This window comes from Chinchilla lanigera, unplaced genomic scaffold (assembly GCF_000276665.1).
Source record: "Chinchilla lanigera isolate Chin_1 unplaced genomic scaffold, ChiLan1.0 scaffold00024, whole genome shotgun sequence".
Classification (NCBI taxonomy): Eukaryota; Metazoa; Chordata; class Mammalia; order Rodentia; family Chinchillidae; genus Chinchilla; species Chinchilla lanigera.
In genome coordinates, this window is record NW_004955425.1 from 19,171,504 (window position 1) to 19,187,336 (window position 15,833).

General features: G+C 35.8%; 1 protein-coding gene across 4 annotated transcripts in view; it reads right to left on the reverse strand.

The window, feature by feature from the left end:
• Positions 1 to 15,833, reverse strand: part of Ctnna3 (catenin (cadherin-associated protein), alpha 3) — a 1,502,556-nt gene that overhangs the window by 547,859 nt on the left and 938,864 nt on the right. The gene's annotated exons all lie outside the window — the stretch shown is intronic.

Here is a 15,833-nt window from a genome sequence, read left to right on the forward strand (position 1 = left end):
TTTTCCTGTTCTTGATTTTCTATTACAACTTAATGGACACTGTTTGACATTCAAGCAGTCAATTTGAATCCAGCATTAGTGACACCAAAGTTTATTTCCTATTATTTCTTTTGAAATTTACATTCTCTTACAGTAAGTGTTCTTTTATAGGTGTCCTTTTTAAATAACTACCATTATGTCCATGACCTATATCCAGTATTTACAAATAGTTTCTTCATATCAAAGCCATGGGAAAAGGTGTGGAATTGTTTTCTCTGAACCCCACTCTTGGTCAACATTTCTCCTGCTGGCACAGTGATCTCTGATCTGCAAAATCCATCACTGTCATTATCACTGCAAGAAGTAGTTCTTCTAACATCTCTTAACTTCTCCAATGTCCCGGTGATTATGTACGAGTACTCAGAATATGTTGTTGCACAAGATCTGCACATCGTTTGCAAGGCTGCTGCTGGATCACTATTTTAAGAGTGCCACCAAATATTATTTATGTTTTTTTTTCCTTTTTATAGCATTATTTTTAATATGTCAGTAGTCAAACAACTTCTTGACTTGCATTTACATGTAATAAAATAACAGCCATACATTATTTAACTGTGGAAGGGCATTGTTCGCGTTATTAATGTACATGGAAATGGCTTACTTGAAAAGGTCTTTTGTTGGCTTGAAGGTCACAGTGCCTCAACTTTCATATCTGACACATAATTAGTGCATTTGCGAATTATTTGAAAAGGGCAACAGTTTCTGTGTCCTTCTACCCAATGCCTCTCACTGATAGTGAAACTCAACAGTGTCATTGCTTTAACCCTTATATCAATTTACACTCTTGCTGCAGAAAATATCTGTAAATCTGAGTGCTGTGTGTTTAAAGTAAAATAAATAAATAAATAAATAAATAAAAGCTCGTTGGGTCTATACTTCCATCACTTTAAAATACTGCTGATTCCCCAAACCTTAAAATTACAGAAAACTGAGTCCATATAGACAAATTCTTTTCAGTGTATCTTTTTTCTTTTCTCCCTTTAAAAAACATCATTCTTGTTCTGGACATTTGCTGTACATGATGTTTATTGGAAGCCGATCAACTGGATAACATAACATAAGAATTATCCTAAACACAGTTTAGGGTTAAATTTGCTGAATTAATTTTTTACCAAACTGTCAAATGAAAATGCAACATCACTGAAAATTGCATTTTCTAGACAAAGTTTTACATTCAGTGAATGACCATACTAACATTATTCAGTGCTCATACCTATTGGAACTTCTTATTATAACTGTTCCATATCAGCTACATTTTTAGGTAATCAAATGCTATTTCAAGACATGCGTAATATTGTACAAACAAGGTTGAAGATACTGTAGTTAGTGTTCTGTGGCAAAGAAAAAATATAAAAGAAATAAAATATCATCATATTTTCTAATCTAAGTTTTCCAAGTTTAAACATTTTCCAAAGTCACATAGACATGAAAATGAAAGCCAAATTTCTTGTAAAAATAATTATTCCTAAATTCTCTGTTATGTGTCTCTTTAGGCAGTCATGTATTTTCCTAAGCACAGAATAAGGATAACTCCCCAGTTGTCAAAGAAAACAGCATGCAAATAAAATATTTTGGAAATAGCTTCAGATATGCTGACATTTGATATTCTTTGTTTATGTAAATTTGCCTGTGTTTCAAAAATCTTGGATACTGAGGCACAGGAATGTTTTGGAGACAAATACATTTGAGTTTGAAACTGATTTCCACAATAAGCTTCTAATACTGGGAAAGTTGTTAATTTCTCTGACTCTATTTTTTTTTCCTGGTACCTGGAATCAAACTCACAACCTTGTGCTTGCCGGGCAGACGTTGTGCCACTGAGCTAAATCCCCAGCCCCTCTGACTCTATTTTGCTACCTATAAAATGTATGCAATAACGCTTACCTCCCTGGAGTGTTCTGAGCATTAACTGAAACAGTCAGTAGAGAAGGCCTCATACCTGAGTGTGCTGATCCTGTGTGCACCTCCATTCCTTCTATCCATCCCTTAACTAATGAACAAGGGAGAGAATCTTCGCTCTTTCAGAGGATTTACAGAATTAAAACCTTAGAAGCCTAATGAAATTAAATAAAATTTCTAAACAAAGCCCAAACGCAATTGTTTATAACAGCCATATAGCGAGAAAAACGTAAAGTGTAGATGCATCTTGGTGCTGTAGTATAATGAATGTGCACACCTTATCAAAAGGTGGAGCACCTCATGATGACAAAATACAAAAACTTCATTCGTTGGACAACCAAACGGTCATTGTAACCTCTGATCCTGCTTGCTGCATCCTCCACTGTACACAGACAAAAACAAAAGTCAGATAGAGAGAAGAAATACACTCAATCAATGGCAGGAAAACTGTTAACTAGATATGTGTGTGTGTGCTCTTTACGCATGGTTAATTAAAGTACCAGCAAAGGTCTTCTCATTGAAATGATTGAACAGACTTTGTACTGATATGTGTTGTACTCTCAGCCAAGTCTAAGTAAAGCAGGGTCTAAATTACCCTAAACAAATAAGAATGAAGATATTTGGGTAAATTGACATGTTCATTAAAAAGAATGGTTATGGAAAAATATTTGTTCATTTTATCAAAAGATTCAATTATATTAAAATTATCACCAATAATTTTTCTAGTAAGTATAAAATGAAACAAAACAAAATCTTTAAACGGAAACATTGTCATATTAAGAGGGGAGTGACATTTTCTATTAGTGCCTTTATCTTTTTAAATTTATGTATTTCTAATTTTCAAAATTTTCATTAGTACATGACTATAGAAGTAAGGATCTCATTCACTGTGGCAAGTGGGTACCTGTGCATGTGTAGTTTGCTTCCTTTAATTCCCCGTTCACTTCCGTTCTGCCCTCTCCCTCCATCTCAGCATCACCTGCCCACTTACCCTGGATCTGTCTCCCTTTTTCCCATTGCCCATCTTTTCTTTTGCTCATTAAATTATGTATGCTTTAGGTATCTCATATAAGAGAAGTCATGAGATATCTAAGATGGATTTATTTCACTAAACATTATGGCCTCAAGTTGCATCTGTTTTCCTATAAATGACTTAAATTTATCCTTCTTTTCTCCATCATGAATAAATAATGCACTTTCTTTATCCATTCATTGTAGATTGCCTCCAAGATTTAAGAAGCTACCCAAAAGTGCAACATCAGAGTCAAATAAAATTTCTAGTTTTAATTTTCTGAGGAATCTCCATACTTTTTCTAGTAAGTATAAAATGAAACAAAATCTTTAAGCAGAAACATGCTGCCCTATTAAGAGGGGAGTGATTTCTGTAATGATTGTGCAAGTTTACATTCCCACTAACAGTGTAGAAGGGTTTCCTTCCCCTCCCCTGCCAAAGCATACTGTTAGATTTCTTAATGTCAGCAGTTCTTTGTGGGTTAAGATAGAATCTCATTTTGAGGTGTTACTCTGTATTCCTCTGGTGGCCATAAGTGTTGAACAATTTTTATGTATTTATTGGCCATTCATACTTCTGAGAAGTGTCTATTCATTTCAGTTGCCCATTTTTTATTGGGTCTTTTATTTGGAGATCTGAATTTTGGGCATTTTTAAAATATATTCTCCATATTAGTCCACTATCCAAAAAGTAGCTGACAAATTTTTTTTCTCATTCTGTAGGTTGTATATTCATTTTGCTGCATGTGCAGTTTGTTTCTGTTTTAAATCTAGGTCTTAGATCTGAGTCTTTGCCCTTTGCGTCAGTCCTTCTGTGCTGTGAAATGTGTGTCAAATTCCAGCCCTTCAAACTTGTCTGACCTTCCTGCTCCATACTAACTCTAAAAACAGCAGCGCACTCAGCAAGTCCTGACCAAACCATTCCTGCTGCGGACAAACTTGGTGATGTTTGTTCCCCTTATTCAAGTTTTGATTCATGTTCTGTACAAAAATTAGTGTGTTTCTGTCATGTTTCCTACTTGCCAGACATTGACTTTTACTTCTACTTGGCAGAAAGCAGGGTGTTTTCACTCTTTCACCTGTAATCTGGGGTGAGAAATTCCTGCCCAAGAACCTGGTCTGTAGAACCCTGCATGTAGGGTTATTCTGTCCCTCACTCTCTATCAAGTTCAGGAGTATGGACATTGCTGACACAAAAGCATAACTCACTGGTGGTGGAAATGGATTCTCTGCCACAAAAAATGATAAGCTTGAGTTATTTATAGGAAAGGAGATGCACCTCAAAACCATAATGTTAAGTGAAATAAGTCAGAGATGCAAACTTAAATATGATCTGGTCTCTCTAATATGAGAAACATAAAATAGAAATAAATCAAAAGGCAAAATAAAAGATAGATTATAAGAGGCATGGAGATAGATATTTTGCAGAAGGAAAGGTGACCAAGAGAAGTGTCAGAGACAGGAGATGATGAATTAATTAAGGTACATGTTGATACATATATGCGTATCAACTTTCTGCAATGAGTATAATCATTTTGTACTCCAAATATCCGCTAATATAAATTTTAAAAGTAGGATAAAACATATTTTGAACTTAGGGTTTATCTTAATGACCCTTAAATAAATCTGCCATCCTACATGAAAATTCTGATTTCATCATTAATTTTTTCTAGTCTAGTAAAGAGATTCTATTTTTCAAGGTATTGAATACTAGAGAGTGCCATATTTTAACATTCCAATAGCAAGTTTTACCTGAACTCTTATGAGTTCTAACAATCCTCATGGTCATTTTAGACAATTGAAATGGGCTCTAAGTCAGGAACGAATACAGTATTTGGACAGCTGTGTATCACACATCATTCAGTCATAAGAAATTCTCGTACCGTGATACAATTTTTCAAGACCATGAAACAAGTTTGATGTTTGGTGAGACTTCTGATCTCATGCATTCACAGTTTCTATATAGTTCACATAGTTAATTGTAATATCATGTCATCAAAAGTTCTAGCTCTCAGTGGGAGAGAAAGGTCATTGGCTCATTTTCACACATTTTCCTCGCTGGCAGATGGTCATACCTCTCCTGTGTAAACACTTCTAGGGATAGAGAATTTACTGTTTTGCAGGATATCCTATTCCAGTTGGAGGAATATCAAAATTATACTGTGAAATTCTTCTTTATAAGGAGGTAAAATCTTCTTCAACAATTTTCTCATAGTGGTCATAGAAAGCTGGACCAAATAGACTGTTTCAATATTCTACTTTTGGAGTAAGGGAGATTTTGAAAATAATAAAATCTCAGTGCATAGTTATTAAACTGAGAAGTCTGCTTCCCTTTTAGTCCCATAGTGGAAGTAGATTGCATGTATAATTGGATTTTCTAAAGTCCTGCCCCACCATGGTGGTTCTGATATACCATCTACCCTCCCCAATGCACACACACAAAATTACAACAACCACACACAAGTACTCAGTAAGACCTTGGTTGATTTTTGCTTACATGGATAAACATTCCTTCCAGAAGATTAGTGTAAAGGGAGGTGAAAACCTGGAAAAGTTTGATCTGAGTATTTATGGATAAGTCTGGGAAGTCATACAAAAGGTTTCACATGTGGAAGACAGGAAAAGACAAATTGCTACTTGAGAAATAGAAAAAAGTTGTAAAATCAGTATATCCAGCAGAGAAGAAAATGAAGTACATAGGGAAATTTCCAGCTGTCCACTTGGAATCCATTCCTCCTCTGTTAAGAACACTTGGGTTTTCCTTAGTACTGAACCAGAAATTTATACACCAAAAATGTATTAATTTTAAGTGCCTACCGTCATCAATGTAATGCAGATCTGTGATTATTTCTGGGGAGAGCACCTTCTAATAAAATGATGGCCTCTGCATTTACTACTAGAATGTCCTAGTCATGCAAGGCAAAGAAAGGGGTTTTGCACATGGAAATAAATGTATTTATATTTGTCTCTTTTTTGCTATCCAACCCATCAATGCTTGTGAGAAATTTTTCCCATGTGATACAATTGAACATCAAGTTCTTAAATAAAATAACTTACATTTTTTTAAATTTATCTTTCTGGAAGGTGGTTATTCTGTTTGAAAGACATCCTTCACAATATCTTTTCAAAATTATATCTATACTTCAGGACTTGGTCAAACATAAACTCATCATAAACTCTTTTCAGATACCCTGGATCAGAACTAATGTCTACAATCCCCAGACTCACAATTATAGAACACACTCACTTTCCCTAAATTCATTAGCTATCAAATGTTGAGATGCTCAGGAGTAACACAGAGACCACTTTAAAAAAGTTTCATTATGCAAAATACCCTGAAAATAGTAAGTATTAGTTGGTATACATGAATAAAAAGAATAACTCATTTTTGTCCATCTGAATCTGAATCATCATGAATATAAACGATTTTCTGTTAGGTTAAAATTAATACTGATGAATTGTACTTTTTAGAATCCTGAGTAAAATTTAATTTGTTCATTAGAGCTGTGACCTTCTTCCACTCCTTGTCCCTTAAAAAGTTTCTAAATATCTGTAATATTAGCATAAAGTTAAGTATTATTGCTTTACATTATGGAGGAAGTTACAATACCTTAGAAAAGAAAGTCCTTGGATTATTAAATTTAATTGCCTTAAGCTGATTTCCACCTGACTGTGGATGTTCTCCGGGAACATCAAGATGACAGATCCATTGCAGATACATGACTGACTACAGCACTTCACTGAATGAGGATGCAAAAACAACCTAGCCAAATGATGTTTTTTAAAATTTTTTATTGTAGTATTTACAGAGCAGCTTTGGGCTTGTCTCTCAATTTAGGGAAAATATGATGCACAAAAGTTTGTCAAGAGGCACAAAGAAGAAAAAGAGCAGCCTATATCTTTTAACATATCAGTAAGTAGCAAAATTGTAAAGTCATTGACTAACTCACTAACAGAAGGAACGCTAGAAGATCTTCAGGTCAGTGGGAGCTACTGAGTCAGACAAGGTAATCCGATGGTTGGAACTGGTTTGCAGTAGAGATACATCAGTAGATGTACACAGTTAGGCATGTAGTCAAGAAGTCCACAGAGGGGAGATTAAGTAGAAGGTCACTAGCTTCTCAGTGGCAATTGGATATGATTATGTAGGGAACAAGTATGCTGGGTTTATTGGCAGGGGCTGTCAGGAATCGAACTCAGGACCTTGTGCTTGCCAGGCAGGTGCTGTGCAGCTGAGCTATCTCTCCAGTGGGAACAAGTATTCTTAAAAGAATATCAAAGATAAGAATAATTGTTAGCCATAGAGAAAAGGAAAATCCTACAGTGAGACTTAGCAAAAGGGGCCCGGGACAGAAGTTATTCACAATAATGTGGTATCCTGGGGATCAGCAGAAGAGTGTTTCAAGGAAATTTATTAATATCAAATACTGAGAGGTCAAGATAGTAATCCTTGAAAATACCATTGATTCAGTTACCCGGAAAGCCATGATAGTCGTTCTTAGAGAGTTTGGTTGACATGACGGTCACATTAGCCTTGCATGGACAGAGGACTGCAGGGGCTTAGGGAGCCCAAGAACACTGTGCTTCAAAGCAGAGAGCAGTAGGTTACCTAGTAACACTTTCCATCCTCATGTCTGTCTACTTCTTTTGAGTCTTCCTCTCAGTCACTTCTCGAATGATATATTTTGCTTGTTCATCATGCTAGTTACATTCTCTGTCAGTCTTATCTCTTTACTGTTGCCTGTAGTCTTAGCTTTACTGTCAACAACTGTGCTTTCTCTACAATATGTTCATCATACTGCAGCCACTTTTTTTTTCAAATGCCAATATGATTCCAACATCATCATCTCCTAATTACCACATAATTTTCCCTTTGAAATATCAATCTTCACTTCTGTCACAGGACATTTGCACATGCTATTCTCACCAGCCAGGGATGTTCCTTTCTTTCATTTTCACTGCCACTTTCATACCAATCAGATCTGCTTAATGGATATCTATCACAACTCTGCTCAAAAATTATTCCTTGAAAAGTTTCTCAGTGTCAGTAAATCCACCTTGTCCCTAACATCTCCACTGAACAAAGTCAAGTTTTTCCTCTGTAGCAGATTCTCATTCACTGGTAAGTATTTTCAATTACAGGTGTCCTTTTCCCTGTTATGCAACAGTAGGGATCTCACTCATATTTGGCCCACAGTACATGACATATGGGAGCTACATAACAAACACTTCTTCAGTGAATGAACACATGCATGGGTGAATGAATCAGTACGCTTAAGAATATATGATTTTTTTAAAGTAAGATGGGACAAAGGAAGGAAAAGGGGGTTTGAAGGAGGAGTCGGCAACAGAAATTCATGGCAAGACAGAAAAGAGGATGAAATTTCACTTTGAAATTCACTGCACTATTCCACAAAGGCTGAGACAGCTGGACTTCAAAGAGAAGTAGCATGATTTCTCCCAGTCTGACAATCATACTTAACTAGTCTTGGGGGGGTAGCTTCTTTCAAGTTGGACTTTCACGTACGATACCAAATTGAGAACTCCTGAGTAGCTACCAATGTAGTATTTAATTTATTTATTTTTAATCAAATAAAATAATTCTTCAAAGGGCTCAAGCTGGCTGCCAAATGCTGGTGAGTGTGGCAGATGGAACAAGGTGCAATAACGCCTGTCAACAAAATCAGAAGCTTTAGAGTTCTCTCAGAATATAATATTCGTTTTGCTTCTAAGAAAGCCCAACTCAGAGGCCTAGACCTACGTCTGAAAAGTTTTAAAGTGAACAAGTGACCTTTGGCTAAACGGGCCAGCCTTTCATCTTGCCTAGTGGAGCAATACTCTTCCGTTACTTCTGATAAGAAGATGAAATGAACATGAATTATGAATTCTGTATGACATTGAATTAATAAAACTATGCTGTATAAATGTATGGCAAGGTGTAGGAAACAATTTTAGCAAGTAACAAATATTGATTATGCACCTGTTTTGTGGGCCTGGAATTGCCAGCGAAGGTAAAGCAGTTAAAGACCTTGGAAGTGAATCTCAAGAAGCAGAATCTATTTAAAGGGTATGGGAAGGGGTCAGTCTCTAAGCTGCAGCCTCTGGGCATGGCAGGATGCCCGAAGTCAGTGAACTTAGCTGAGGCCAGAATAGTTAGAGTGGGATGTCTTATATGAGAAATTTTTATCAAAGAATTTCAAATTCTCTTGAGTAGTACATTTCAGACGTTTCCCAACTTTATGATTCCTAAATCATACAGTCCTCTCTGATAAATTTGCTTATGTGATCTTTGCCTGTACTTCTGTTTGTCCATCTATAAATTGAGGAATACATTGACTTTAGTGCTTTGCCCTCTTCCATTTTAATCACTGCATTTTATTTCATATATAACATAATAGAATAAGAGAGGAATTAGAGGAACAGGGCTATCATGGAGTTTTATCAGGTTAAACATAATTTTATAAGTAACATATTAGCTAACTGAACCCAGTGATGTAATAAAAGAATAGTAATAGAGCAACAGAATGTGGTTTATCTCAGAAATAAACAAATGGTTCACAATTAGAAAATCTAACAATAAAATTTCTGTTTTACCAGATTTCAATAGATTTTTAAAAAGCATTTATAACAGTATTATGACTATTGTTATTAAAATAAAACACAACTAAACAAAAAAGATAACCTTAAGGATCTTGGAAACTAATTTTAAAAAGAAAAACCTGTATTTTCACTATTACTGAAGTTAATCAGTATTTTACTCAAAGTGTTAGTCAGTGTAAATAAATCTAAAAAGAAATGATAGCTACACATACTGTAAAACAGAGAAAATCATTTTCATTACCAGAAACCAAAATTATCTACCTAGAATATGCTTAATCATTTGAAAGGTTGTTGCAACTACCAAATATTCAGAAATTCAGGAATATAGGATTAATAATATAAATTATTTTTCTACACATCAGTTAGAATCAAAGGAAAACTTTTAAAAAATTTCTGTCACAATAGGAAACATTACATTACAAATGTTATAAATTTCATAGCAACATATATTATGTAATGAACATAACTATAGGTATATTTATTAATTTTTCTTAATTATGTAAAAAAGAGCTGAATGAATGTGGAAAAATAGCATATTCCTGGAAAGGAAGATTCAATATTTTCAAACACAATGCCAACTTTCACTAAATTTTTCCATTAATAGATCTATATTGAATTTAGGTTCATTTTAATATATGGCTGGAAGAATATATAAAAGGCTAGCAAAGGAGATTAACATAAAAGAAGAAATTTAGCATTCTTCAAGGCAATGGGAAAAAATATTGGTGATGGCTCATTTGACTACTTCAAGGAAAAAAGTTCTGTTTGTAAAGGAACCAACTCAATCACAGTACAAAAACTACCAAATGTCAAATATTAACAATCTCTAAAGTAAAAGTGTAAAGATGGACAAAAATATTTTATACATAACCAGAAATTATTCATAGTATAAATAGCATCTAAGCATCAATTAAGAAAGGATGATATAATGAATGGACAGAATATTTAGATCAATACCTCATATATGAAATACATTGACCAATGAATACATACATAAGCAGGAAATGCAATTAGAAAGAGAAAACAACTCTTCCTGCTGGTCAGATTAGCAATATGTTAAAACCCTAATATTTCTAATATCACTTAGGGAGTGGGAAAGCAGTTGGAAGGTAAGTGGCCAATGCTTCAGATGGTAAATTAGCCTGCTCTGTGACCGTGCAAACTGCACAGAAATGCAGCAATGTAACTGAATCTGGCCTTCAGGGGGATCTGATATATGAAAGAATGCACAGCCACAGGGAAGCTCTATTTGTAAAAGTGAAGAAGAATTGGAGTAGTTTTCAGCACGGCATAAGTTACACAGTTCTGTAAAATATGGCATAAAAATTTCTGCTGATATACAATACTAAAGTTTATAATTTCAATTAGTCTTGTTATTGACATAATATTTGTACTTACTTATTTGGTACAGTGTGATGTTTTGTATATTTGTTTTAGAAGTAATCAGTTCTGGGTAACTATCCATTACCTTAGTCTTTAAAAATTTTTATGGTAATACATTCAAGTTCTCTCTTCTATTTTGATATATATAATCCATTACTCTTGGGTTTTTTTTGTTTTTTGTTTTGGTTTTTCTCCGGTACGGGGAACCGAACTCACGACCTTGCGCTTGCCAGGCAGGCGCTTTTGCCGCTGAGCTAAATCCCCAGCCCCCGTTACTCTTAATTATATTCACTTTCTATGCATTAGTACACCAGAACTTACCCCAACTGCCCAACAGCAACATTGTATATAATTTTAAGCAGAAATATTCCAGAATGTATGTAAAGTATGATTGTATTTGAAGTGTTTTACAGTTACATAAAAATGCAGAGTGTAATAAATCTCAACAATTAAGTTTGCTTATAGATAGGAAAGAAGTTGGATTACTATTTCTGTAAAGAAAAATTTCCTCTGGTTTTTTTTTTTGTTTTTTTTTTGTTTTGTTTTGTTTTTTTTTGTCCTTTTGAGACAGGGTCTCACTATGCAGTTAAGGTTGGCCTTGAACTCACTTTGTAGCCCAGGCTGGTCCTGAACTTCCAACGATCCTCCTGCCTCAGCCTCCCGAGTGCTGGGATTACAGGCGTGTGCCACCATGCCCAGCCAAAAAGCTTCCTAACTATTTCTATATTGAATAAAATTTTCTTAGTATAATTTTCACTTTATTAATAGTTAAATTAGCTTTCCAGTTTACGAAGCTAGTGATTGAGGAAATGGTCCTACATGTTTTGGCGTGGAAACACACAAAAGCCAGCTGATGCGGAAGGCGTACAGCTGCACGTACTGGGTTGGTGAGCTGGGGTACGTTCTTGTGTGTGTGTGAATGAGATCTGACACGGTCCTCATTGAAAACAGCAGCCTAAATATCTGAAGAGAATCAAACTACTGTCAACAGTTTTCACACTTGTAAATATTTAAAATCTGTCTTATACAATGAGAATGAATGATTTTTGTAATCAGAAAAAGAAATGAAGTTATTTTTATTTTAAGAAAATAAACTTTCTTTACCTGCAGTAGGATGCTTAATACTAATCAAGAAAACTGTAGTAATCATGACACTTACTGCAAACTCTGAACATTTAAAATAGGGTTTCCAGAAATATATATATATATATGAATTATATATATATGTGTGTGTGTGTGTGTGTGTGTGTGTGTGTATCTGCTAAGTCTTTCTAATACTGACATAAGGAAGAAATACTGCTAAGTAGAAAATAGTTTTCATTATCTTCTACACTGTCACAGTTTAAGTGGTGATTCACAAGTGTGATTGATAATCTACAACAGGGGAACCAGGCACTCATTTTCCTTGTCTTTACTGTAACAGAAAAAATAAGTAAATCAAAGTCCCTTGCCAATGACAACATCATCCCACCCAGAAATCACCTTAGTAGTGGATTAAAAATCAATTTATTTACAATGGGAAAAATTTTTATGTAGTGTGTGTGTGCCCACATCTGTCTGTCTGCAGTAGGTACAAAGTACTTGCATGGCTGAGGCACTGTGATGTGGTCCTTACTCCAGCCTTTGTCTTATCTTACCCACATCCTCCAATTGTATTTACATTTGCATCTAAACTTCTTATAATCCTCAAATGAGTCATTAAAGATGAAAATATTCATTTCCTACCTGGGCATGTGTCAATGTTGCTCTGGAAAAGAGGCGTCAGTAGTTGCTTCAGTGTACGTCTTCACACAAGAAACAAATGAGATGCAAGCAAACAAACATACACACACGCTCGCACAAGCACAGGACTCATGTGTTTACGCTTATTACAGTACTGCTTTCAGTGAATTATGAGGAATATATATTCCATAGCTCAAACTGTTGTCAGAAATATAGACTATGCAAGAGTCCCATTTTACCAACCACATTTTCTCTCTTTTATTCTGGAACGCTATATAACTGTTTATGAATAGTACACATACTACACATTGATATGTGATGTAAATTATAAAGGTAAGACCAGCCAGACAGTTTCTTCAAGGTCTCTCTCTAAATTAAGCTATTATTCACCTCAAAATTACTGCTCAAAGAATAAAGGTATGTGTCAACTAAATTTAATATAATAAATAACACCAAATAAAATTTGTTTTAGTCATCAAAGAGGTGAGAGATCTCATGTATAAAGACAAGATCAGTGTCATTTCCTAAATTAGTATTATATTTTGTTGTCTGCTGAGGTCAAGCATAAATATGAAGCATACATGCCCAATAAACTTTTATTAATGGAATCATCGTATAAAAGGCAGATGTCAAAAATACTATTATTAGCTTTCATTAGTCCTGAAACTGACATCAAATTTAAAAGTAATTTTATTACCAGTGACCTAACTTATCATGTGGCAGAGAAAGAACTGATGTTCTTAGAGAAAAAGAGTGAATTAAAGGCAGCATACATTTCCAGTGAGTTTAATTCTGGACCAACATATTTTCTACATGTTGTTCTGTTTAAATGCAGTTATAGAAGCAGAAGATGTCATACACTGAAAAATTAATTGTGAACTTTCAGACAACCTAATTCCCAAACTTATCGAGTCACCCACATCCAGATACATTCTTTACTTTCTCAAAAAAGAAGGCCTCTTAGTTGAATGACAGCAACCAGTGAACTAGAACTTTCTATTTTGGATGATATCAGAACAATAACCTGTTTTTATTTTTTCCTGGAAGATACCTACTTATGTGATAACTATGAGAAAAATAGATAAAAATAAAACTGGCAACTTTAGTATAATTATAATTCCAGAGACAGATCCTTACGTCTAGGTATAAATACCTGGTGGTAAGCCAAATTGAAAGAACAATGTGTGTGGTGTGTGTGTGTAACAGTAGTGAGCTAAACATAATTGTGTACTTGTGTATGGAGACCACAAGCAAAGCTGAAAAATCAGTAGAGTACCATTAATTTCTATGCTGTATATATCCACTCATTTTCAGTTGTCTGGACCCTGGAAGACCTCCTTGAATGTCTTCTGGATTCAAATCATATGATAAAAGTGGGGTGTAGCTAATTTGTAGGATATAGGATGGAAAGACTTAGCCCATATAATTTTGACAGGCACATTCCATCAAATGTTTCATCTTAACCACCCTGGGTATCTCTAAAACTCAGAAATACTGGGCTCGTACTTGGAGCTGAGAGTGCTATTAGAGGATATAAGAGGCTCTCCATGAAATCTTGGCAGTATTTGTTGACATTTGTAATGGTTCAGAATAGCACTAGAAGAGAGGAGGGCACAGAGAACTTGTTTTACTAACCTCCTATAAGTAGAATGAGCCTATATACTAATTCTATTTACACAAAGTCAACCTGTGAAATCCTTGAAGCTGAATCCATTTTACCCACCCTGTGCTCTCAGACCTTTCAAGCAAACAGATGCTCTTAAAGCATGCAATGAATTGAGTGAATTTTAACCAATATTGTAAATAAAACATTTTTCTCAAATATTTGTGGATTTAGCTGTTGTTTTTAGTCCTCTATAATCAGGTCAAACATTTGTGTTTGTGGAGAAGATAATGTGAAAAATAGTTGGGAATGTTATGGAAAGACTACCTTGGAAAAGGTGTATGAATAGGAAACATTTAAGTTCTACTAGATACCAATGTAGTAAGATTTCAGATAAAAGAAATCAGAAATTCCTGGGTAGATTAAAATTCTATTCAATAAATAACGAATAGTCCAGGGGGCTGGGGATTTAGCTCAGCGGCAAAGCGCCTGCCTGGCAAGCACAAGGTCGTGAGTTCGGTTCCCGGTACCGGAGAAAAACCAAAACCAAAAAAAAATAATAATAATAATGAATAGTCCAATGAAACCTTGAAAACTGTTACTTCAAAAACTGAGAATTAAATTATGATATTCCATTTCTGTCTTCATAACAGCATTTCCTGGCTTTAGGTGTTTTCAACTTTTATCTAGTAATGCAAAACTTGCATCAAAAGCCAAGAAGATAACGTTGCAGGGAGGGCAGCCCCTCACACAGAGCCACATGGTGCACACCGCTGCGGGAGCCAGGGCTGGATGCTGCCCAGCTCTGCTTCCTGGCCTTGGAAGAGAGCCACAGGAGGCGGGGGCGTTTTGCATCATCTCGTGCAGCTCCTGACCCTCTTTCAGAAGGTTGGCTGGCTTGCAGTGCACCTGAAGCCTTTCAAAGCACGGTCAGGCTCAGTCATGGGAAAAAGCAATCCCACAGCCTTCTGGCTGTGCTCACTGTATGTGGTTCTGTGCCAAAAGTCAAGAGACAGTTTGCTTCCTTTCCTAGCTGTGGAGGACACAGACTGGGCTTTCTCATCTATGATATGGTAACCTTGATGAATACCACCCTCTTGGAACAGAAAGGAGAGTACAAAGTACCCTCAGTCCTTAGTAACCAAAACCAGAACATGCCAGATCAAAGCCCAGTCTGTTTTTGACTGCTGCAGTTAGAGTCCCACCTCACCTTCAGGCTCTGCCTAATGTGAATTCCTCTTTCTTGCCTGCCAGACTTTGGAGGGGACTCCGGCACCGTGTACGTGCCTCTCCCGTGGGCTGATTAACACGAGTGGGCAGCTGTGCTCCCTGCACGGAGGCTCCACCATGACTGGATTACTTGGGGGCTAATTCCACTGCTTGTCCCCGCTCAGTGCTTGTCCTCCTTCCTGAAGCCTGCCCTTTGGACCTTTATTGCTCATCAGCACCTCCACCCGCGGGAGAAAGACAAGATGTTAGCTGTGCCACTTCTCACGTTTTCAAGAAAAGAAGCTCAAGTCTAAGCAATGTCATTCTAGGTTTCTGGTGCAGGGATTTTTAGCTCAGCAGAATCCCT